The sequence below is a fragment of the Balaenoptera physalus genome (genome assembly GCF_965194825.1).
Source record: "Balaenoptera physalus genome assembly, chromosome: 4".
Lineage (NCBI taxonomy): Eukaryota > Metazoa > Chordata > Mammalia > Artiodactyla > Balaenopteridae > Balaenoptera > Balaenoptera physalus.
In genome coordinates, this window is record NC_138891.1 from 56,214,883 (window position 1) to 56,239,814 (window position 24,932).

A 24,932-nucleotide genomic window follows, 5' to 3' on the forward strand; every position below is an offset into this window, starting at 1 on the left:
GCCAGCTAGACAGCACAAGCAAGGATCAAAAGGAATGGCACCAGCCTTCACGGAAGAGAAAAAATGGTAATGTATTTGAAATGATTTTACTAAGCACCTCCTATATACCAGGCACTGCCTGTGCCCTGGGGTTACAGTGAGGTCAAAATAAGACCCCTAGCTAAATTCTAGTCAGGGAGGGAGGGAGGGAGGGAGGAAGATAGATTAGATAGATAGATAGATAGATAGATAGATAGATAGATAGATAGATAGATAGATAGATGATAGATAGATAGATAGATAGATGATAGATAGATAGGTAGATAGATAGATAGGTAGATATGGTACAGCATAATAAAAGGATAAAGAATGACAAGGTGAGCCATTTTATTAGGGAGGTCAGGGAAGGCCTCTCTCAAGTTGTAACACAAAGTGTGATTTAAATAAAGATGGGAACAAGCCAGTTAAATTTCTTCAGTTAATGATTTCCAGGCAAAAGGAACAGAGAAAATAAAGTATCAGAAGCAAAAAAAGGTCCAAAATGAAGTCCAAAGGTGGCCAGGGTTAGATGACATGATATAGGGACTTACAGGACATGGAGGGGTCTTTGCATTTTTGTCTAAGGGGGCGGGAAACTAGTAGAGGGCTTGGAGCAAAGGGCTGCCATGCATGACCTTGCCAGAGGCTCACTGTGGCTTTCAATGGAAACTAGACAATAAGAGCAAGAGTGGAGAAACAAATGAGAGGCTACTCTTCAGTCCCGGGAGGAAGGATGGTTGTTCTGACCAGAGTGTTAGCAGCGGAAATGGCGGAGAAGCTGAAACGTTCAAAATTGAGTCTCAAGCCAGCAGAATGTGCCGATCAACAGGGAAGACTGGACTAAGACAAAGAAGAAAACAACTGGCCTTAACAACTCCAGCCCCACTCCCCTTCAGCATTTCCCAAAGGCAGTGATTTTAGAAAAGCCACAGTTTGTGCAAAACAACAGTGCTCAAGCAATGAAAAATGGCAAAGTAAACCAGTCTGAGAGCACCCATTGCTCCAGCCTGACCAAGGGGTGCTGGATCACCTAGAGCATCACAGAACTGTTCTTGACACATGCTGACCTAGACGTAAGATTGTATACGTTTGTATGCATGCGTATACATATACGTATGCATAGGTTTACACCTATATATAATCACATAGATTTAGTTACCCCATACCTCATGCCTATTTTTTTAAAAGACTAACATGCCCTTTTCTTGAAAGAGCAAGTAAAAATAGTATCACACATTCCAAAAATTTTAACCCCAAAAGCATTAATAGAAAAATAAATCTAAAATGTCAGCATCTCTTCTGATACACTGTCAATTCAGAGGTGTTACTTTAGAGTGACTCGCCTTGAATCTCACTCTAAAAACAAGTTACTTGGCTCTGTCAAAAGAGGCAAACACAGACCCATTAAACATGCATCAAAAGATTTATATTCACTCATTTATTCCCCAAATGTTTACTGTGGGCTAATGTACATCAAGTATTATACAAGGCAGTAGGGTTATGGAAATGGATAATCAGATCTCGGCCATGATCTAGTGGTCTCCATGTCTGGAAGGAAAACGACCTTGAGTACATAATTTCAAGCCATGAGCTAGAAGCAGAGTGTGTTAAGGAAATGTTAGGTTCCACACCTAAGCACCTGCCATCAAAGGAGCTGGGCACTACCTGACAAATACATTTTAGCATGATACAGAGTTTTGTTTGTTCAGGTAACTGATTGTTTATTCTTGAGAGGAAGCCCTCCCAGTGATTTAAAATCCCTATGTGGACCTTAAACATTAACTACTTCAGTATGTCTCTGGGAGTGAGAAAACAGTAAATAACCTCAAATGGGTTTTCAGTTTTGTTTTTTGGTTGTTTTAACCCATAGCACAAAACTTGTGACACATCGGTACTCAAAAATATTTATTGAAGAGTAAATGAATGAATAATTGAGTCTATGTGTTTAGAGAAAGAAATGAAAGAGGACAGAATTTCCAAAGCAGAAAGAAAAACTAAGAGAAACTCAAAAGTAAGAAAACTTCTTAGCTCTATTTTCACATTTCCACCTCTTACACACACACCTTACATCTACATTCTCCATAAATTATCCAGCAGTCATTTCTATGATAGAACTATGTATTGTAAAACCAGAGATTGTGTCATGTTGCTTTTTAACACCTAAGTGTGTAGAGGCTATAATCCACAACAGTGTTTTCAGTTATTTATTTAAATGCTACATTTCTTTGCCTTTAAAAGAGACTTCATTTTGCTTTATATCCATTGGCTGTAGAGACTGAAAATAGGAAACATTAAAAAATTAACAGTAAGAGAAAGCTAATTTTCTTATAAAAACACTTGCTTTACCACACCCCAGCCATACTCCCAAATCTCCATGTTTTCTTAGGGATACAATAGGTTCAAAGAGCCTTTGCAGCGTGGTGCAGTGGTTACCATGGATTTTTTTTTTTTAAGTTTAGTGAACAGTGTGCTTTCAAAGACATGTACTGTCAAGGCCTTTGGCAGAGTAAATTATGTATTTCTGAGATATAAAAAGTATTTTTGATGTTTTCTTTTTTCTCATTAGTTTAAAATATAGAAAATTGCAGGGTTTAACAGACCCTAACTATCACTCATCTAGAGTAGACAAATTTTCATATTTTGCCAGTTTGCTTCAAATATTCTGTTTACCAAACAATTAAAATATTGACATTTGAAATTTCCATTGTTTTTTTCTTTTTCTCCTATGGCCTTAACAACTCCAGCCCCGCTCCCCTTCAGCATTTCCCAAAGGCAAAACTTTGGCGTATTTCATTCCACTTCATATTTTTGGACTTATGCTACATATACTGTACCCACAAATAAAGTCTTTTCAAAATTATATGGTTCACTTCTTATTGTATCAGTGAGCCATTTTTTTTAACTCAATGTTATATTTTTGAAATATATTCATGTTGATTCCTATAGATTCCCCTTCATTTTAACTGCCAGTTATATCATAGGTCAAATTCTTAGGTTTCTTCTTTTTTTTTTTTTTTTTGGATTACCTATTCTGGTCCACTGATGTATTTTTTCCTGCACCAACACCACGTGATTTTAATTACGATATAATAGACATTGATATATGGTAAGGCCCAACCTCCTTCTTTTTCACAATTGTCGTGGCCATTCTTGATTCTTTCTTCTTTGTATGATCTTTGGAATCAGTTTTCTAGTTTAGAATTGTATTGAATTCAGAGATTTATTTGAGAAAGCTAACATGTTTATGATACTGTGTCTTATCTACCATAAATACGGTATATCTTTCCTTTTATTCAGGACTTACTTCATGTTCTTCATTAATGTTATTTAACTGTGTCCACACTTTTTAGCTAGATTTCTTTCCAGTTATCTAATAATCTTTGTTGCCCATATAAAGTGTCTTTTACATTTTTAAATGACTATTGTTGATGTAGTGGAATAATAAACATTTCTGTTTTGTTGATTGGCATGGTCAACAGAATCATGCCCCCCACCCCAAGGATTTCCACATCTTAATCCCCAGAATCTGAGAATATGTTCTGTTACACGGCAAAGGGGAATTAAGATTGCATATCAAATTAAGATGATAGTTAGCTGACCTTGAGAAGGTGAGATGGTGAGATTGTGCTGGATTATCCTGATAGGTCCATTGTAACACAAGGGTCTTTATAAGAGGAGGAAGATGACAAAAGTGTCAGAGTTAGGGAGAAACTTGAAGATGCTATGCTGCTGGCTTTGAAGATGGAGGAAGAGGCCATGGGCCAAGGAATGCTGGCTGCCTTTAGAAGTGGAAAAAGCAAGGAGACAGATTCTCCCCTAGAGCTTCCAGAAGGGACGTAGCCCTCCAGAGACCCATTTCAGATGTCTCCTCTCCAGAACGGTAAAATAATGAATTAACGTTAAGCTACTAAGTTTGTGATAATTTGCTATAGCAGCAATAGGAAACCTATACAATGTGTATCTAGTAAATGTGCTAAACTATTATTAACTCTAACAGTTTTTTGGTGACATTTACCTTGGATTTTACGTGTCTAAAAACATATTGAATACAAATAATCATAATTTTGTCTTTTCCTTTCTAATACTAATACCCCATTTTTAATATTTGTGTCTTGCTACATTGGCTAGAACACCCAGCACAATACTGGAAATAGTAATACTAGGCACCTCAATTATTGCTACCTTGAGAGAAATGATGTTATTTTCTGAGTTATATGATGTTGCCTGATTGGCTGATGCCATTTGTAAGGTAAGGGAAATCCCTACTTAGTCTTTGTTTTCTAGCAGTTAAAAAATTTCTTACTCAGCATCTCCTGTTTGACATTTAATAGTCACCTCAAACTTAATGTGCCTAAATTTGTCTTATTTCCTCCCTAAATCTTCTCCTTTCCTAACTTCCCCATCTCAATTAATGGCACCGTCATTCACACAGGTCCAAACTGAGGAGCGATTCCAAACTTCTCTCTTTCTTGCATTTCTCATATCCAAGTTACTGGCAAATCCAATGAGTTCTAACTTTAAAACCATAATACAATTAGCCACTTTCACCTCCCCAGCTCATACTAACTCAGACAAGCCACAGCCATCTCTCATCCGGACTACAATACCTCCATTAATGCTCTCTTTTGCCCCAAGAGTCCATTTTACCAGCAGGCATAATGACCTTTGAAAAATGTAAATTATCTGATGTCATTCCTGTGCTCAAATTTCTCCATTGGCTTTCCACCAGATTCAAAATTCAATCTAAATCTTTATCATAACCTCTAAGAGTCTATGTGATCTGACCTCATCTCCTACTACACTCTATGCCTCTCAACCTGCCTCAGACACATTGCTTTCTCTGATATTTCTTAAGCATATCAAGCTCTTCCAAGTTTAAAGTTTTTGTACTTGATGTTTCCTTTGCCTGAAACCCTCCTCCTTCAGATTTTCTCATGGATTATTTCCTCTGTTCATTCAGGTGTCAGCCCATATGCTATCTCTTCAAAAAGGCAGTCCTTGACCAAACTATCCAAAATACCTAAAGTAGCACACACATTCATGCAAAATGCACACAGCCATAGTTATTTACTCCTTTATTCTTCTACATAGAACTTATTGCTACCCACCAACATTATACATGCAAGTAGTTTGTTTTCTGTTGTCTTGACCACTGTAATGTAGGATCCATGAGGGCAGAGATTTTCTATTTTATTTATCACAGCATCCCCAGTGCCTGGAAAAGTACCCATCATAATGGGTAAATTATGCTAAAGAAATATTTGTTTAAAACATGTTGAATTGATGCTAAAGCAATATTTGGTTAAAACATGTTGAATTTACTCTAATACTTTACCTATATCTAAAATATAATCATGGCTGTCAATCTGTCAATTGTCTGTCAGTGTGGTGAATTACATGTATATGGTGTATCATTGGCATTGTCAGTTTTTGTAAGTTTTCTGTTTTTGCTTAAAAAGAATCTGTAAACATTTTTTTTCTTTTTTTTTTATTGGAGTATAATTGTTTTACAATGTTGTGTTAGTTTCTGCTGCACAGTGAAGTGAATCAGCTATATGTATACATATATCCCCTCCCTCTTGGACCTCCCTCCTCCCCACATCCCACCCATCTAGGTCATCACAGAGCACCAAGCTGAGTTCCCTGTGCTATACAGCAGGTTCCCACTAGCTATCCATTCTACACATGGTAGCATATCTATGTCAAACCCAATCTCCCAATTCATCCCACCCTCCCCTTCGCCCACTGCGTCCACACATCCATTCTCTACGTCTGCCTTTCTATTCCTGCCCTGCAAATAGGAAGAATCTGTAAATATTTTTTAGATCTAACATATCAAATTAATCAGTTGTATCTATATCATCCAAGTAGTTTAAATGCTTACTAATTTTGTGTGCCTGATCCATTTAGTTTTTTGAAAGATATGTTAATATGTTCCATTGAGACTGTATTTGTAGATCTTTTGCTTTTGATATATAAATCCAGGAGAAAAACGTGAATCGTGTGCAAGTTTTGAACTGTAGTATCTTATATTTTTTTCCTTTCATTATTTTGTAAAATTTCTCTCCGATCCTAATAATGTTTTTTTCTCTTAAATTTTGTCTCATTAATATTGCTAGACCAGGTATATTTTGGTTAGAATTTTAGAGTATATTTATTTCTTTCATTTACAACTTTTCTGTACTACTTTAAGTGTTCCTCAGAAGCTACATTTTTCTGAATTTTATTTCAGTATAATATGATTAGTCTTTATCTTTATATATAAAAATTTAGTACATTAACATGTCATATAATTACTGGTTAAGTGTGGAATTATTTTTTCAATCATTTTTATTTACCATTCTTTTTCTTTTTATCTTTTCATTTTTTACCATTTGTTGGATTAATTTTTTCTTAGATCCCTTTATCTCACATACATGTAACTTCCCCAAACATGCTAAGAAAAAATGTGAGTTTTCAAAATTTTTTAGTTTTCTCTTAAATGTTTAGTATTAACATTGACTTTATACAGTTCCAACAAAGTCTAGTTACTCAGTATATTCTTTCTCCTCCCAAATAACAGATAAGTAATATACTTAGCTACCTTCCAACTCCTCTGCAATCATTCTTTAAGACTTAGAGTTATATTTTTTTCTTGTCTTTAATAGACTTACCAACATCATTTACCACTATTTTTGTCAATGAGTATTTATAGCATCACATTTCTTTCCCTGAATTCACTTTTTTGCTGAAGAACATCTCTTAGTAATGTTTCAGCAAGAATTTTTCAATTATAAATGCTCAGCTTTTGTACTTCTGAAAATACCTTATTTCTTCCTCAGTCTTGAATGATAATCTACCTGGCTAGGATAATTTCCTCCTGAGTGAATGCAAATAATTCAAAAATCCTCTGAAAAAACAATCTTTAAATGACTGAAAATGCTCAAAGTGATAAAAGAAGAAAAAATATCCATAAAGAACAAAAATTATGAAACAAACACACATATGGATCAAAACTAGATGCAGATTCTTTTAAAGTCAATTATGAATTTTGGAAATGAAAATAGCAACATTAAATTATGGGGTGCATGCTAATTTGGCCAAAGCCACAGACAAAATGACATAACTGGAACACTGTACTAAGGAATTGATCCAGAGGACTACAAAGGGATATACAGAACACAGATGAAAAATCTGAAAGATAAGGGAAGAAGCACCAGGGAAAGATTCAGAAGTTTCAGAATACCCCTAATATAAGTTTCAGAAGTGGAGGGTACAGGGAATAAGGGAGAGACTCTATCTGAGAAGGTAATGTCTGACCATTCAGAATTCAAGAAGGAAACATACATGTTGAATTTGTGACTCTGTCATGGAGTTGATTTACTCTTGTGCTTTGGAATCTTAATCTTCAAGCTTATGTTTTTGGGGTATTTCTTAGAAAGTTTAATGTTGTGGTGGTCATTTTTGGGTTTTTATGTATGTGTTTATTAGTTTCCCTCTCCTGAGTTCCAACGGCTGAGTCTGGTTTTACAATTGTGTCTAAACAGCTCACAGGTATCTACTCCAGAAACAAGTCTTAAAATTAATGCTTGGGCCTTTTATCCCTGAGGTTCCCACAGACAGAGTTTCTGAGTCAGTGGGCCCTTTGGCCTAGGTCCCAATATGCCTCCATTTCCCTTCCTTCCCTTGCTCTAGCCAGCAGCTCGATACCAGGTGCAGTCAGATTTAGCCCTCAAAACTTTAAAAATTGCTGTGCATAAGTGTATCTTGCCTCAGATTAGTGCCATTGACATGACTGCAAGCCTTATGGGAGCCAGTCTGGTCCTTGTTAACACACAGCACTGAACCCCAGCCACCTCTGCTTGCTTCCTCATCCAGAGCCTGCTTCCTAGAACCTGGTCCTAGAAGTCTGTAGGTTAAGCCTCTACATACTGCACTGTGTTTATGTTTGGTATGTGAATCACAAAATCATCTTGAGGCAATGTTAATTATGATTTTTTTAAAAGCTTTCTAATACCCTAGACTAACCTATTTTCCTGCAAAATGGGTAATTAAAATTAAAAAATGGATTCCTACATTGTCTTATTTTCTATGACTGTGGTGATAGAAAAAGTTATTCTCTAAACAAAAATTTACTTTACCAAATCGAATGTGAATTAATAGTGTCCATTTCTGCTACACATGACATATCCTCAGTAAGTGGCCTCCCCGCCAGTATGGTTGCCACTACTGCTCACAAGTAGAATTCCATGCTCAACATGAGTGAGTTGTGATAGTTCTCAAACACACTATGCCAGCATACATACTAGTTACAGTGATTTTGTTGTTTAATTAAATAGTATGTGCACTGATTAAATATAAGTGCCAAAATGGTTTACTTCTCTGAAAATTTAGTTGAAAGGTTTCAAAAAGCTTGGATATCTAAAGTTGCTAAACAAAAATGCTATTGAATTATATGTGGGTGAGCCAGTGCAGAGAACTAAGGAAAACTAATAAAAACCTAGAAGATTTCTTTGCAAGTGTTAAATCATGTACTACTCTAGGAAAACTAAACCTGGAAATTAAAGATTGAATTCTGTATATGGTTTATGCTACAAAAAATAAACAGAAATCTAGAAAAAAATTTAGCTCTACTTAAAAGTAGTGTAAATGAATGTGCATTTATACGTTTTCAGCCAAAACAAAACATTTACCATGAGCTTGTATTACTTTCATGGTTCTCTGCTTTAGCCAACTTTTTTGATTATCCAAGGAGATGCCAGTCCCAATAGCTTTTATTGTATTTCTGTTACCATCAGAAAAGCATTGGGAGGAAAATAAATTGGAGGACTTTGCTTCTTTATGAAGATAAAAATGAAATGAAAAATTATCTAATTTGGAAATAAAACGTTTTTTTCTTATATCATTTCTATGCTCAGTTATGTAAATGGAGAAATGACAGGCTGTCAGTAATGTGTTTTTTGTGACAAAATGTGTTTGGGGATTAGTCTTAGTTTGAAACTGTGTGATGTGGGACCAGGCAACATGAACTCAGGAAAGAACAAACCACTCTACTGGCTTGGGAAATCAGGACATAAGAGCCAGTGTCAGTCCTCTAAGCAAGCACTACACTGCAGGTGCTGGCTCATTGCTTCAGGTGAGCCTTTGCAGGGCTTTTGGAGAACGTCCTCATGATTATTTATTACTTTAGGAATAATCCACACTGAATTTAGTCTTTAGGAGAATATAATCTTTAGCAGATTTCATCACATTAAAAAAAATAAAAAGGAAATTTTTAATAATTTTTTTTAGGTAGGACTAAAATCTGTATAAGCAAAACAAATTTGATTTTGTTATAACAAGTTGCCATGCATAAGACTACTAGTTTCAGAGATTTGCTTTCATTCGTAAAATGACTGAATCTAAAGACATGGAATAATAAAATTTAAAGCCTAAAATCACCGGGCTCATTCAACCACTTCATTTCTACATGAAAATAAGACCTGTTATGAGAACCATCGCAGGCTTTCCCTAAGTAGAAAATAATTCAATATTTTTTTTACTTGCAAACACAGATGCAGAAACACAGATGCTGATTAACCCCTCAAAAGAGCCTCTTCTAATGACTACAGTGCCCAATAAAAAAAGTTGAGGGAATGAGGAAGGAGGAGACAAGACAGGCAACCTCTAGTTTTGATTCTTTTTTGCGCTGTATAGACAGAAACATTTCTTGGGACCATGAGACCAGGGTTGCAGTTTATTACATTTCTGGAGCTCTTTTTTATTTAATTTTATGACCTCTCCAATCAATGCACGACAATGTGCTATACAATATCGAGTGTCAGCAAAAATGTGGGGAAACTGAGACGCTAATTTGCTGCTGGTGGGAATGCAAATTGGTACAACTACTAATAAAAAGTAAAGTTGAAGATATAATATGCTCTTTGTTCCAGTAATCACACTCCTAGGTACAGATCCTAGAGAAACTTTCCCATGTGTTGCTGTAACATTTACACCTTCACACACACACACAAAAATGGAATTAACTTAAAAATCTAACATCAAGAGAATGAATAAACAAATTCTGATCTAGTCACACTAGGAGACCCTATACTGTAGCTAAAATGATTGAACTAGAAGTTGAAAAAGAGTATTTACAGCATGAATCATTTTTAAGAAGATTGAAAACATACACACACATATATTTTGCTTACACACATATATATTGTGTGTATATTACATAGAAATATATTTATTTTAAATATATAATACACATTATGTTACATATTTATGTGTAAGTATAAATTTACATAGAAATAAAAAACACCACATTTAGGATAATGATTATTTCAATAGAGGGAGGAAAATAAAGGGTTCAGGAATGAGTACACAGGAGTTTAAACAGTATCTGTAGTATCACATTGCTTTAAAAGTGTAAAAGAAACACTAAAATAAATTTGGCATGCTTATATGATTTAGCAAAAGTTTATAATAGGTTCTTATATTTTTACTATGTTATTTCTTTACTTTTCCCTATAGCTGAAATACAATTGATCCTTGAATAATGAGGGGGTGGGGCACCGCCCCTCTATGCTGTTGAAAATCCATGTTTAATTTATTGTTAGTCCTCCCTGTATGCAGTTCCTCCATATCCGAGGTTCTGCATCCTCAGATTCAGTCAATCAGACCTCAGTACTGTAGTATTTATTATTGAAAAACAATCCGGGTATAGGTGGACTCACACAGTTCAAACTCTTGTTGTTCATGGATCAACTGTACTTCGTAATTATAAAATACAGTCACTGCATCTTTTTCCTAAGTTGAAGATTTGGCAAACTTCAATACCTAAATATGCACAGAAACAATAAAACAAACTAAATGACCAAGAGTCATTGTGTCAAGTACCCATTTTTCCAGAGTGTGTATGATTCTATATAGGAAGTAAGGTCCATACTACAACATTTTCTTTAATGGTGCATTTAATTTTTTTTTTACATTTTAACCAATATCAGGTACATACTTCGAATACTGATTGCTTGCTGAATCTTTTGATGAATGAAAGATATTCCAGAGTCAGTGCAAAGAAATTTAGGGGTCTTTGTGTGGAGACAAAAAATAAATGGAGGTTTTCCATTCACGATTTCCCGTGTTGTAATGTAGGTAGCTTTAATAATACCAGAAAATAAAAATTCTATGTTAGAAGCTAGAAAATGTGAAGGTACTAAAGCTAGGCTGTAAGTTTCCTCCCACTGCTTCTTTCAGAAGACCAGAGAGAAGGCACCCACCAACTGACTACATTTTTTCAAAGTTTACTGTGGGTATCTCAGGTTGTTTGGGTCATTTAGATTTATGACTTGAAGAAAATTAAACTCATTTTAGGGAGACTTTAATCTGCTATAGAGGATCATGAAGACTAAATGATATTTCCCTAGCAATGGTTGTTTTTCTCCTCACTTTTTCTAATACTATTTCTTTTTTATTTGGGAAAATTTTAATATCAACATTTCAATTAAACTTTAATACTTCCTGCACTAATCTAAATTGAGAGAATCTCGACTATGCTACTGACCATATTATCTCCTTACTTGGTGTAGAATAGGTTTATTTACATTTTTTTCTATCCCCGCCTCAAATTTAACTATAACCCACAAAGGGAGAGATATAAATGCCTCCATAATACTGTATTTCTCATATACATAATTTTAGCTTTTTTCAAGTGCTACGTTTACATAATTCCTAAGATTATGTTCAGAAGAACAAAACCATTTTTAAAGCCCTAAAGATTCTGTTTTAACAGCTCAGGGGGAAGCGTGTTTTCAAAAGTATCAATGTGGAGGAGTTAATGATAAATTACATAAAAGGAATAAAACTAGTTTCAGAGATAAGATGAAGAGCAAGCCTTCACCTCCCAGATGTAACACCTATCAACTGTATAAGCAGATGGGCAAGAACTGTGTCTATTTAGATACAGTGTCTCGGCTTGACCGAGACACTCAGGTCTTTGGGACTCTCCATCCAGTCTTAGTCTTTCTGAGGTTATAATGTCTCCTTGCTGGATCAAAAGAAGCTGAACTTAGCTATGTGGGGACAGCTCTCCTGAGCATTTCTCCTTTTTGACGTAGAGCCTTTTGATTCAAGGAGAATAAATGGTACCGTGCACAGGCTTAGGTTAGTTTTTGAACTTTAGCTCTATTTTTCACAAGGCTAAATTTCACTCTAAGTCTGAGGCAAAAAAGGAGCCTACTCCTTTTCTGCTGGGTTGTGCTTTCAGGTTTATTCCCAATTCCCTGGAGTGTACCACTAAAATTAAAGCAGCATTGGAAGATTCCATATAAGTACCAGCTTCCCTGTCATTTGGGTCACGGCTATTACTAAATCTATAAAACTAAAACTTTGTACAAGTACCTAAATTGTTGTTTTTGTTATTATTTAGAAAAAGTTGATGCTCCCACGGCAGTCAAAATGTGTGTTACTAAGCTGAATGGAGAGTCAAAGAAATCAACTGAATATTTAAAAGCACTTAGTATGTGTTATAGCACTCAATTTTCATGCAAATATCGCAAAATGTTATCTTTTTGTGCAGAGCCCTGTTAAATAACTTGGTTAAGGAACACACTTTGTAATATAAAATGTCGATTAAGCATCCAACGATTTCCAACTATAAAACACTAATTTTTTTCCATTCTGTTATCCTTTGTGCAGCATTGGGGTTTTAACTATTGAGAGAAGAAGCAAAAGAATTACATTCCTTTTTATACATCAATAAAATATGCAATATGCTTACCAATGTACTAAACTTAAGGAGATTTTTAAGACAGTATTCCATTCACCCTCAAGAAGGCTTACAATCTGGTTCAAATGAACAAGGTACAGCAACTATGGTGTAGTATGGGTAACAGACTTATTCTGGGATTGAAAACAGCTCTAAAAGTTGGGTTGATTAAACACCGTGGTTTGAACAAATTGTAGAGCAATCAAGGCACCCAGGATTTGGAGAGCTGAGATCCCAAGCTCCTGAAAAAAGGGAGTGTCAGAGAAATGAGCTCCATATCCTGTATGCAATTTCCCCTCAAGGTATTTGCCAGTTCCCAGCTGTGCATATGCAGTATGAAATGCCAAGATCAAGCAGAAAGCAGCTGCTACACGGTTATAAAAATAAGCAGAGGTTTCTGTAATTTCACAATTCTTAGAAGACAAATATTGTAGTTCAAGGTTCACCAAGGAGGAGGGGAATTGACTACAACCCTGGATGTCTATTAAAATCCCTGAAAGATTCTGCCATAGGAATAAAGGGAGTGCACTCTCTGTAACTGATAGAATAAGAAGAAAAGAATATATAAAAAGTATGTTTTCTGACCACAATAAAATTGATCAAGAAATAAATAACAAAAAGATAACTAGATCATTTTAAATGAATAAAATGTAAATATCATCTGGGCCAAAGAAAAATTTAAATTGATAATTAGAAAGTATTTGGAAAATATGACATATTTCCACTTATTAAATGCTGTGTTTATGTAGCCTTACCTATATAAATTTTAAAAAGAAGTAAGGCTGAATATCAATTACCTAAACTTCCACCTCAAGGAGCAAAAAATTATTTTTAAAAAGAGCAGAAATCAATGAAACAAAACAAGACATAAAATGGAAAAAAACTAACAAATGTAAGAATTGATTGTTAAAAATGAATAAAAGTAATAAGTTACTAAGAAAACCAAAGAAGCAAAAGGAAAGAGAACACAAATTACCAATATCAAGAATGAAAGAGGACACATTACTACAGATTCCACAAAAATTAAAATGGGATGGCTGAGAGGAGCTTCAAGATGGCAGAAGAGTAAGATGTGGAGATCACCTTCCTCCCCACAAATACATCAGAAATACATCTACATGTGGAACAACTCCTACAGAACACCTACTGAACGCTGGCAGAAGACCTCAGACCTCCCAAAAGGCAAGAAACTCCCCACGTACCTGGGTAGGGCAAAAGAAAAAAGAAACAACATAGACAAAAAATTACGAATGGGACCTGTACCAGTGGGAGGGAGCTGTGAAGGAGGAAAGGTTTCCACACACTAGAAGCCCCTTTGCAGGCAGAGACTGCAGGTGGCGGAGGGCAGAAGCTTCAGCGCCACGGAGGAGAGCGCAGGAACAGGGGTGTGGAGGGCAAAGCGGAGAGATTTCCGCACAGAGGATCGGTGCCAACCAGCACTCACTAGCCCGAGAGGCTTGTCTGCTCACCCGCCGGGGCAGGCGGGGGCTGGGAGCTGAGGCTCGGGCTTCGGAGATCAGACCCCAGGGAGAGGACGGGGGTTGGCGGCGTGAACACAGCCTGAAGGGGCTAGTGCGCCACAGCTAGCTGGGAGGGAGTCTGGGAAAAGGTCTGGGGCTGCCGAACAGGCAAGAGACTTTTTCTTGCCTCTTTGGTTCCTGGTGCGCGAGGAGAGGGGATTAAGAGCACCGCTTAAAGGAGCTCCAGAGACTGGCGCGAGCCGCAGCTATCAGCGCGGACCGCAGAGACGGGCATGAGACACTAAGGCTGCTGCTGCAGCCACCAAAAAGCCTGTGTGCGAGCACAGGTCACTCTCTACACCTCCCCTCCCAGGAGCCTGTGCAGCCCGCCACTGTCAGGGTCCTGTGATCCAGGGACAACTTCCCTGGGAGAACACACGGCGCGCCTCAGGCTGGTGCAACGTCATACTGGCCAATGCTGCCGCAGGCTCACCCCGTATCCATACCCCTCCCTTCCCCTGGCCTGAGTGAGCCAGAGCCCCCAAATCAGCTGCTCCTTTAATCCCATCATATCTGAGCGAAGAACAGAGGCCCTCAAGCGACCTACACACAGAGGCAGGTCCATATCCAAAGCTGAACCCGGAAGTTGTACGAACAAAGAAGAGAAAGGGAAATCTCTCCCAGCAGCCTCAGGAGCAGCGGATTAAACCTCCACAATCAACTTGATGTACCCTGAGTCAGTGGAATACCTGAATAGACAATGAATCATCCCAAATTGAGGAGGTGGACTTTGGGAGCAACGATATACATAAATTGTTCCCTTTTTCTCTTTTTCTGAGTGTGTATGTGTGTGCTTCTCTGTGTGATTTTGTCTGTATAGCTTTGCTTTTACCATTTGTCCTAGGGTTCTGTCTGTGCGTTTTTTGTTGTTGTTGTTTTTTTTTTTTTGTGGCTAGTTTTCAGCGCTTGTTATCATTGGTGGATTTGTCTTTTGGTTTGGTTGCTCTCCTCTTTCTTTTTTTTTTTTTTTTTTTTTTTTTTTTTACTAATTTAAAAAAATATTTTGTAATAATTATTTTTTAATTTTATTTTAATAATTTTATATTATTTTATTTTTCTCTATTTTATTTTATTGTATCTGCTTCTTTCTTTCTTTTTTCTCTCCCTTTTATTCTGAGCTTTGTGGATGACAGGCTCTTGGTGCTCCAGCCAGGCGTCAGGGCTGTGCCTCTGAGGTGGGAGAGCCAAATTCAGGACACTGGTCCACAAGAGACTTCCCAGCTCCACGTAATATCAAACGGCGAAAATCTCCCAGAGATCTCCATCTCAACGCCTAGACCCAGCTCCACTCAATGACCAGCAAGCTACAGTGCTGGACACCCTATACCAAACAACTAGCAAGACAGGAACACAACCCCATCCATTAGCAGAGAGGCTGCCTAAAATCATAATAAGGCCACAGACACCCCAAAACACACCACCAGACGTGGACCTGCCCACCAGAAAGGCAAGATCCAGCCTCATCCACCAGAACACAGGCACTAATCCCCTCCACCAGGAAGCCTACACAACCCACTGAACCAACCTTAGCCACTGGGGACAGACACCAAAAACAACAATAACTACGAACCTGCAGCCTGCAAAAAGGAGGCCCCAAACACAGTAAGTTAAGCAAAATGAGAAGACAGAGAAAACACAGCAGGTGAGGGAGCAAGGTAAGAACCTACCAGACCTAACAAATGAAGAGGAAATAGGCAGTCTACCTGAAAAAGAGTTCAGAATAATGATAGTAAAGATGATGCAAAATCTTGGAAATAGAATGGAGAAAATACAAGAAAGGTTTAACAAGGACCTAGAAGAACTAAAGAGCAAACAAACAGTGATGAACAACACAATAAATGAAATTAAAAATTCTCTAGAAGGGATCAATAGCAGAATAACTGAGGCAGAAGAATGGATAAGTGACCTGGAAGATAAAATAGTGGAAGTAACTACTGCAGAGCAGAATAAAGTAAACAGAATGAAAAGAATTGAGGACAGTCTCAGAGACCTCTGGGATGACATTAAACGCATCAACATGTGAATTACAGAGATACTAGAAGAAGAGAAAAAGAAAGGGACTGCGAAAGTATTTGAAGAGATTATAGTTGAAAACTTCCCTAATATGGGAAAGGAAATAGTTAATCAAGCCCAGGAAGCACAGAGAGTCCCATACAGGATAAATCCAAGGAGAAACATGCCAAGACACATATTAATCAACCTATCAAAAATTAAATACGAAGAAAAAATATTAAAAACAGCAAGGGAAAAACAACAAATAACACACAAGGGAATCCCCATAAGGTTAACAACTGATCTTTCACGAGAAACTCTGCAAGCCAGAAGGGAGTGGCAGGATATACTTAAAGTAATGAAGGAGAAAAACCTAAAACCAAGATTACTATACACAGCAAGGATCTCTTTCTGATTCGACGGAGAAATCAAAAGCTTTACAGACAAGCAAAAGCTAAGAGAAATCAGCACCACCAAACCAGCTTTACAACAAATACTAAAGGAACTTCTCAGGCAGGAAACACAAGAGAAGGAAAAGACCTACAATAACAAACCCAAAACAATTAAGAAAATGTAATAGGAACATACATATCGATAATTACCTTAAATGTAAATGGACTAAATGCTCCAACCAAAAGAACTAGACTGGCTGAATGGATACAAAAACCAGACCCATATATATGCTGTCTACAAGAGAACCACTTCCCACCTAGGGACACATACAGACTGAAAGTGAGGGGATGGAAAAAGATATTCCATGCAAATGGAAATCAAAGAAAGCTGGAGTAGCAATTCTCATATCAGACAAAATGGACTTTAGAATAAAGACTATTACAAGATACGAAGGAGGACACTACATAATGATCAAGGGATCAATCTAAGAACATATAACAATTGCAAATGTTTATGCACCCAACATAGGAGCACCTCAATACCTAAGGCAAATACTACCAGCCATAAAAGAGGAAATCGACAGTAACACAATCATAGTAGGGGACTTTAACACCCCACTTTCACCAATGGACAGATCATCCAAAATGAAAACAAATAAGGAAACACAAGCTTTAAATGATACATTAAACAAGATGGACTTAATTGATATTTATAGGACATTCCCTCCAAAAGTAACCAGAATACACATTCTTCTCAAGTGCTCATGGAACATTCTCCAGGACAGATCATATCTTGGGTCACAAATCAAGCCTTGGTAAACTTAAGAAAACTGAAATCATAACAACTATCTTTTCTGACCACAGCACTATGAGACTAGATACCAATTACAGGAAAAAAATCTGTAAAAATTACAAACACATGGAGGGTAAACAATATACTACTTAATAACCAAGAGGTCACTGAAGAAATCAAAGAGAAATCAAAAAATACCTAGAAGCAAATGACAATGAAAACACGATGACCCAAAACCTATGGGATGCAGCAAAAGCACTTCTAAGAGGGAACTTTATAGCAATACAATCCTACCTTAAGAAACAAGAAACATCTCAAACAACCTAAACTTACACCTAAAGTAATTAGACAAAGAAAAAGAAAAAAACCCCAAAGTTAGTAGAAGGAAAGAAATCATAAAGATCAGATCAGAAATAAATGAAAAAGAAATGAAGGAAACGATAGCAAAGATCAATAAAACTAAAACCTGGTTCTTTGAGAAGATAAACAAAATTGATAAACCATTAGCCAGACTCATCAAGAAAAAAAGGGAGAACACTCAAATCAATACAATTAGAAATGAAAAAGAAGTAACAACTGACACTGCAGAAATACAAAGAAACATGAGAGAAGACTACAAGGACCTATATGCCGATGAAATGGTCAACCTGTAAGAAATGGACCAATTCTTAGAAATGCACAACTTTCTGAGACTGAACCAGGAAGAAAGAGAAAATATGAACAGACCAATCACAAGCACTGAAATTGAAACTGTGGTTAAAAATCTTCCAACAAACAAAAGTCCAGGACCAGATGGCTTCACAGGTGAATTCTATCAAATATTTAGAGAAGAGCTAACACCTATCCTTCTCAAACTCCTCCAAAATATTGCAGAGGGAGGAACACTCCCAAACTCGTTCTACAAGGCCACCACCACCATGATACCAAAACCAGACAAAGATGTCACAAAGAAAGAAAACTACAGGCCAATATCACTGATGAACATAGATGCAAAAATCCTCAACAAAATACTAGCAAACAGAATCCAACAGCACATTAAGAGGATCATACACCATGATCAAGCAGGGTTTATCCAAGGAATGCAAGGATTCTTCAATATATGCAAATCAATCAATGTGATACACCATATTAACAAACTGAAGGAGAAAAACGATATGATCATCTCAACAGATGCAGAGAAAGCTTTTGACAAAATTCAAAACCCATTTATGATAAAAACCCTGCAAAAAGTAAGCATAGAGGTAACTTTCCTCAACATAATAAAGGCTGTAGATGACAAATTCACAGCCAACATCGTCCTCAATGGTGAAAAACTGAAACCATTTGCACTAAGACCAGGAACAAGAAAAGGTTCCCCAATCTCACCACTATTATTCAACATAGTTTTGGAAGTTTTAGCCACGGCAATCAGAGAAGAAAAAGAAATAAAAGGAATCCAAATCGGAAAAGAAGAAGTAAAGCTGTCACTGTTTGCAGATGCCATGATACTATACATAGAGAATCCTAAAGAGGCTACCAGAAAACTATTAGAGCTAATCAATGAATTTGGTAAAGTAGCAGGATACAAAATTAATGCACAGAAATCTCTTGCATTCTTATACACCAATGATGAAAAATCTGAAAGTGAAATTAAGAAAACACTCCCATTTACCATTGCAATAAAAAGAATAAAATATCTAGGAATAAACCTACCTAAGGAGACAAAAGACCTTTATGCAGAAAACTATAACACACTGATGAAAGAAATTAAAGATGATACAAATAGATGGAGAGATATACCATGTTCTTGGATTGGAAGAAATAACATAGTGAAAATGACTCTACTACCCAAAGCAATCTACAGATTCAATGCAATCCCTATCAAACCACCACTGGCATTTTTCACAGAAGTAGAACAAAAAATTTCACAATTTGTATGGAAACACAATAGACCCCAAATACCCAAAGCAATCTTGAGAAAGAAAAACGGAGCTGGAGGAATCAGGCTCCCTGACTTCAGACTATACTACAAAACTACAGTAATCAGGACAGTATGGTACTGGCACAAAAAACAGAAATATAGATCAATGGAACAGGATAGAAAGCCCAGAGATAAACCCACGCACATATGGTCACCTTATCTTTGATAAAGGAGGCAAGAATATACAGTGGAGAAAAGACAGCCTCTTCAATAAGTGGTGCTGGGAACACTGGAGAGCTACATGTAAAGAATGAAATTAGAACACTCCCTTACACCATACACAAAAATAAACTCAAAATGGATTAAAGACCTAAATGTAAGGCCAGACACTATCAAACTCTTAGAGGAAAACATAGGCAGAACACTCTATGACATAAATCACAGCAAGATCCTTTTTGACCCAGTTCCTAAAGAAATGGAAATAAAAACAAAAATAAACAAATGGGACCTAATGAAACTTAAAATCTTTTGCACAGCAAAGGAAACCATAAACAAGACCAAAAGACAACCCTCAGAATGGGAAAAAATATTTGCAAATGAAGCAACTGACAAAGGATTAATCCCCAAAATTTACAAGCAGCTCATGCAGCTCAATAACAAAAAAACAAACAACCCAATCCAAAAATGGGCAGAAGACCTAAATAGACATTTCTCCAAAGAAGATATACAGATTGCCAACAAACACATGAAAGAATGCTTAACATCATTAATCATTAGAGAATGCAAATCAAAACTACAATGAGGTATCATCTCACACCGGTCAGAATGGCCATCATCAAAAATCTACAAACAATAAATGCTGGAGAGGGAGTGGAGTAAAGGGAACCCTCTTGCACTGTTGGTGGGAATGTAAATTGATACTGCCACTATGGAGAATAGTATGGAGGTTCCTTAAAAAACTAAAAATAGAACTACCATATGACCCAGCAATCCCACTACTGGGCATATACCCTGAGAAAACCATAATTCAAAAAGAGTCATGTACCAAAATGTTCATCGCAGCTCTATTTACAATAGCCAGGACATGGAAGCAACTTAAGTGTCCATCAACAGATGAATGGATAAAGAAGATGTGGCACATAAATACAATGGACTATTACTCAGCCATAAAAGGAAACAAAATTGAGTTATTTGTAGTGAAGTGGATGGACCTAGAGTCTGTCATACAGAGTGAAGTAAGTGAGAAAGAGAAAAACAAATACCATATGCTAACACGTATATATGGAATCTAAAAAAAAAAGGTCACAAAGAACCTAGGGAGAAGATGGGAATAAAGACACAGACCTACTAGAGAATGGACTTGAGGATATGGGGAGGGGGAAGGGTAAGCTGGGACAAAGTGAGAGAATGGCATGGACCTATATACACCACCAAACGTAAAATAGATAGCTAGTGGGAAGCAGCTGCATAGCGCAGGGAGATCAGCTCGGTAATTTGTGACCACCTAGAGGGGTGGAATAGGGAGGGTGGGAGGGAGGGATACGCAAGAGGGAAGAGATACGGGGACGTATGTATATGTATAACTGATTCACTTTGTTATAAAGCAGAAACTAACACACCATTGTAAAGCAATTATACTCTAATAAAGATGTTTAAAAAAAAATGGGATGGCCAACAAGCACATGAAAAGATGCTCAATATTGCTAATCATCAGAGAAATGCAAATCAAAACCACAATGAGATATCACCTCAACCTGTCAGAATGGCTATCATCAAAAAGAACACAAATAACAAACGTTGGAAAGGATGTGGAGAGAAGAGAACCCTCGTACACTGTTGGTGGGAATGCTAATTGGTGCAGCCACTGTGGAAAACAGTATGGAGGTTTTTCAAAAAACTAAAAAATATACCCAGCAATTCTACTTCTAAGTATATATCTAAAAACAAAAATCAAAAACACTATTTTGAAAAGATACATGCACCTCAATGTTCATAGCAGCATTATTTACAATAGCCAAGATATGGAAGCAACCTGTGTCCATCAACAGATGAATGCATGAAGAAGGCGTGGTACATGTAAACAATGGAATACTACTCAGCCATAAACAAGGAATGAAATTTTGCCATTTGAAGCAACATGGATGGAATTGGAGAGCATTATGCTAAGTGAAGTAAGTCAGACAGAGAAAGACAAATACTATATGCTTTCACTTATATGTGGAATCTAAAAAAATACAATAAACTAGTGAATATAACAAAAAAGAAGCAGACTCACAGATAGAACAAACTAGAGGTTACCTATGGCAGGGGGAGGGGGAATATAGGGGTGGGAGATTGGGAGGCACAAACTATTGGGTATAAGATAGGCTCAAGGATGTATTGTACAACACAGAAATATAGCCAATATGTTGTAATAACAGTAAATGGGAAGTAACCTTTAAAATTATATAAATATTAAATTTTAAAAAATAAATAAAAGTAAATATTACAAGGGTAGTATGCTCATATGGCAAGAATCATGAAACTGGAAGTTTAAGGATCTCCTTACTAGGGTAAAGAGCATGAAGGATTTGCAATTCAAAGATTTCTTAAGGCAAATGCCAAGCTACCATGGTGCCTGTGTATGTGATGATTAAAAGGGGTAGGGGAGATAAATAATAAATCACTTTACCTCAAAAAATATAAAATGGTAATAAAAGTGTACTTTGAATAACTGTCATAAAGTATGTAATTGAGATTAAATGGACAAATTTCAAGGAGAGATAAAAAGTCTGATTAGTTCTATATCTTATAATAAGATTTAATCTGTATTATAGAAACTTCTCAGAAAGATAACTACAGGTCCATATAACATTACTGGTAAATTCTGTCAAGCATGGAAAAAATAAGACCAATTTGATACAAAACATTCTAGAAATTAAAAAAGATAAAACATTTCCAATTTCTTCCGGGAGGCCACCTTAACCTTAAGAATATAAAAGAAAATCACAGAACAATGACAAATACTGATGCAAAATTGCTAAACTAAACATAACAAATTAAGCTCCAATTTACAATGTTGAGGAAGTTTCCCTCTGTAACTAGTTTACTGAGAGGTTTTACCAGCAATGTATGTTGGACACTAAATGTTTCTTTCTTTCTGCATTTCTTGAAATGATCATAGGAATTTTCATTTTTAGTCTATTAACGTGGTGGATTACTCTTATGGATTTGTGAATGTAAAAGTAATATTACATTCCTGGGATAAAACACATTCAGTCATGATGTATTATCCTTTTTATACGTTGTTGGATTCTATTTGCTAAAATTTTGTTAAGAATGTTTGCATCTATGTGTTTGAAGACAATTCTCCATGGGTTTTTCTATACATCTCCTGAGTTCCTCTCTGCAGCTCTGTTCTCTCATGTACTCTACCTTGTGATCTCTAGCATCCTTAGCTTCCCCAGATTCCTACCTCTGCCTCTTCGTTTTAGGAAGATCATCAAGTTCTTCCTGGGTTCCCCCTCCTTGTGCAGAAACCTGGAAATGCTCCAGACATTAAGCTGGGGCAAGCATACTGCTCACCTGATTTGTTTTCAGTCTCTCAAGAACGGATCAGTGTCTTTTACTGACTGATGATCAATGTTTTGAGATGCATTGTTTTGTATATTTTGTCTGTTTTTTTTTTTTTAGTTGTTTCAGGTGCGAGGATAAATCCAATTCCTGCCACCCATATTGTACTGAAGTAGAATTAGACTTTTATTCCATATTTAATTTTATTCTTCAATAAATCTCCCAAGCTCCCTCTCTCAGCTAAAGGTATCACCATCCACACAGTTGCTCACACCAGAAAGTTGGTGTTATCCTTGATTCTGCCCATTTGTTCACTTGTACAATCCAAGCCAGTCTTACCAAGTCTTCTCCAAAATATACCAATAATATATTGACTTTTTGCCACTAACATTGCCACCACCTCTAGGTCAAGTCACATGTAGGTATGTGAATTTGCATAATATGACCGCTGAAAGGCATCAGTTTTCCAGAATCCATAAAGGAACTCTGATAGATAGTATCAGAGAACTTCAAACATACAAGGTGAATATAGGAGGTTCTACATTTATGCTGGTCTATATGACAGTGAAAGCAAACTTCATTAAGAGTAGGAAAAAAAGGAATCCAAATTTTGATAGAAAGGGGGCAAGAGGAAAATCAACCATATCCTCTTCTAAATGTATTATTATAATCTGAACAGAACTATTTGCAAGTATCTAGCTACCAAGAATATTAGCTCAAAAATATTCCCTCCCACTCCATCCTCAGTCCCATCCATTGAGGGGAAAACAGCTTGGGAAACAGGGACAAGAATGCTCCTTAACATTCTTCTTAGGTACAGAGAAATCATTGTGCTATACATAGAATCCCTGCTTATAGTTGAAAGTTCATAGGCATCTGCAAATTACTCAATATGCTATTCATTCATTCATCCACTCATTCATAAAACATCTTTGGGTATCTACTATGTTCCAGGATCTTGAGTTGTAGGATTATAATTATGAATAAGACACAGTCACTGTTCTCAAGTAGTTCATCTTCTAATAAACAAAAGTAGACTTATGAACACAAAAGCAAAAAGCCATCTCTGGAAAGCTAATTTTTTAAGTGACAATACTTTTTTCTTTTACTTTATACACAATCTCAAACTTCAAGATTGAAGGTTGAGGACATGAGCAAGTATTTCCACCAAGATCATGTGCTACTGCAAAAGAACTCTAAGAACAACATTTTAGCCACTTACACAATCAAAATGGTTAAAGTATCACTTATTACTTCTTCAGCTATCTTGTATTTTGGCCTGTGAGCTCCTTCTCTGCTGGAGAGAGCAGCTTTTCTCTTTTGGTGATGTGTATGGGAAAGGGCTAATGACCGACCTTGTTCATTTTGGGCAAAATTATTTAATGTAAATACGTGTTAAAGAAAACTACATTTTAACATATTCTGGGTGTTTATATTTTGTTTGGTAGTTTTAATTTTCTGAACTGGTAGATGTCTTCATGATAATATCTAAAAAAATCAGAGTACCAGTATCAGGTCTTATGCTAAAGATTTAACTTACAGTATCAACTAGGATTGTATTTAATGGCAAAAATCAAAGACTAGTACTGACACAAATAAGTTAGAAAACTATTTGTTTAAAACACAAATTCTGAAGCTAGGCTAGGGTTGTACAAGCTGCAAAAATGTCAAAGAGGGGCACTGTTCCTTCTGTCTTTTTATTCCAATTTAAAATTTTGGCTTTCACCCACAGGATGTTAAGATAGCCTCTGTACTTCTATTAATCAAAATCATTTTTGATATTCCACATAGGAATCATGGAGTAGGGCAAATGAGATGTCAGGTGAGTTTGCACATTATATAAACTTCCTGGCAACATTACCCAAAGTCTTTCTCTTATATCATTGGCTAAACTGGAGTCACAGTTGTAAAAGATGGACATACTTGTAAAAGGACATACTTGTAAAAGGCATACTTGTAAAAGAAACTTGAAGGACCAAGACAGCCAGGGAACATCCCTACTTCTATCACCAGGGAAAACACAAGAGACTGGGAC

General features: G+C 36.5%; 2 long non-coding RNA genes across 2 annotated transcripts in view; one reads left to right on the forward strand and one right to left on the reverse strand.

Annotated features, from left to right (window-relative positions):
- LOC309659381 overlaps nt 1-24,932 on the reverse strand; it is a 666,865-nt gene that overhangs the window by 350,605 nt on the left and 291,328 nt on the right. The window lies entirely within an intron of this gene.
- LOC309659404 overlaps nt 16,006-24,932 on the forward strand; it is a 194,843-nt gene continuing 185,916 nt past the window's right edge. Inside the window, exon 1 of the long non-coding RNA XR_014262786.1 lies at nt 16,006-16,219. This is a non-coding gene — a long non-coding RNA (uncharacterized lncRNA). The remainder of the gene's footprint in view (nt 16,220-24,932) is intronic.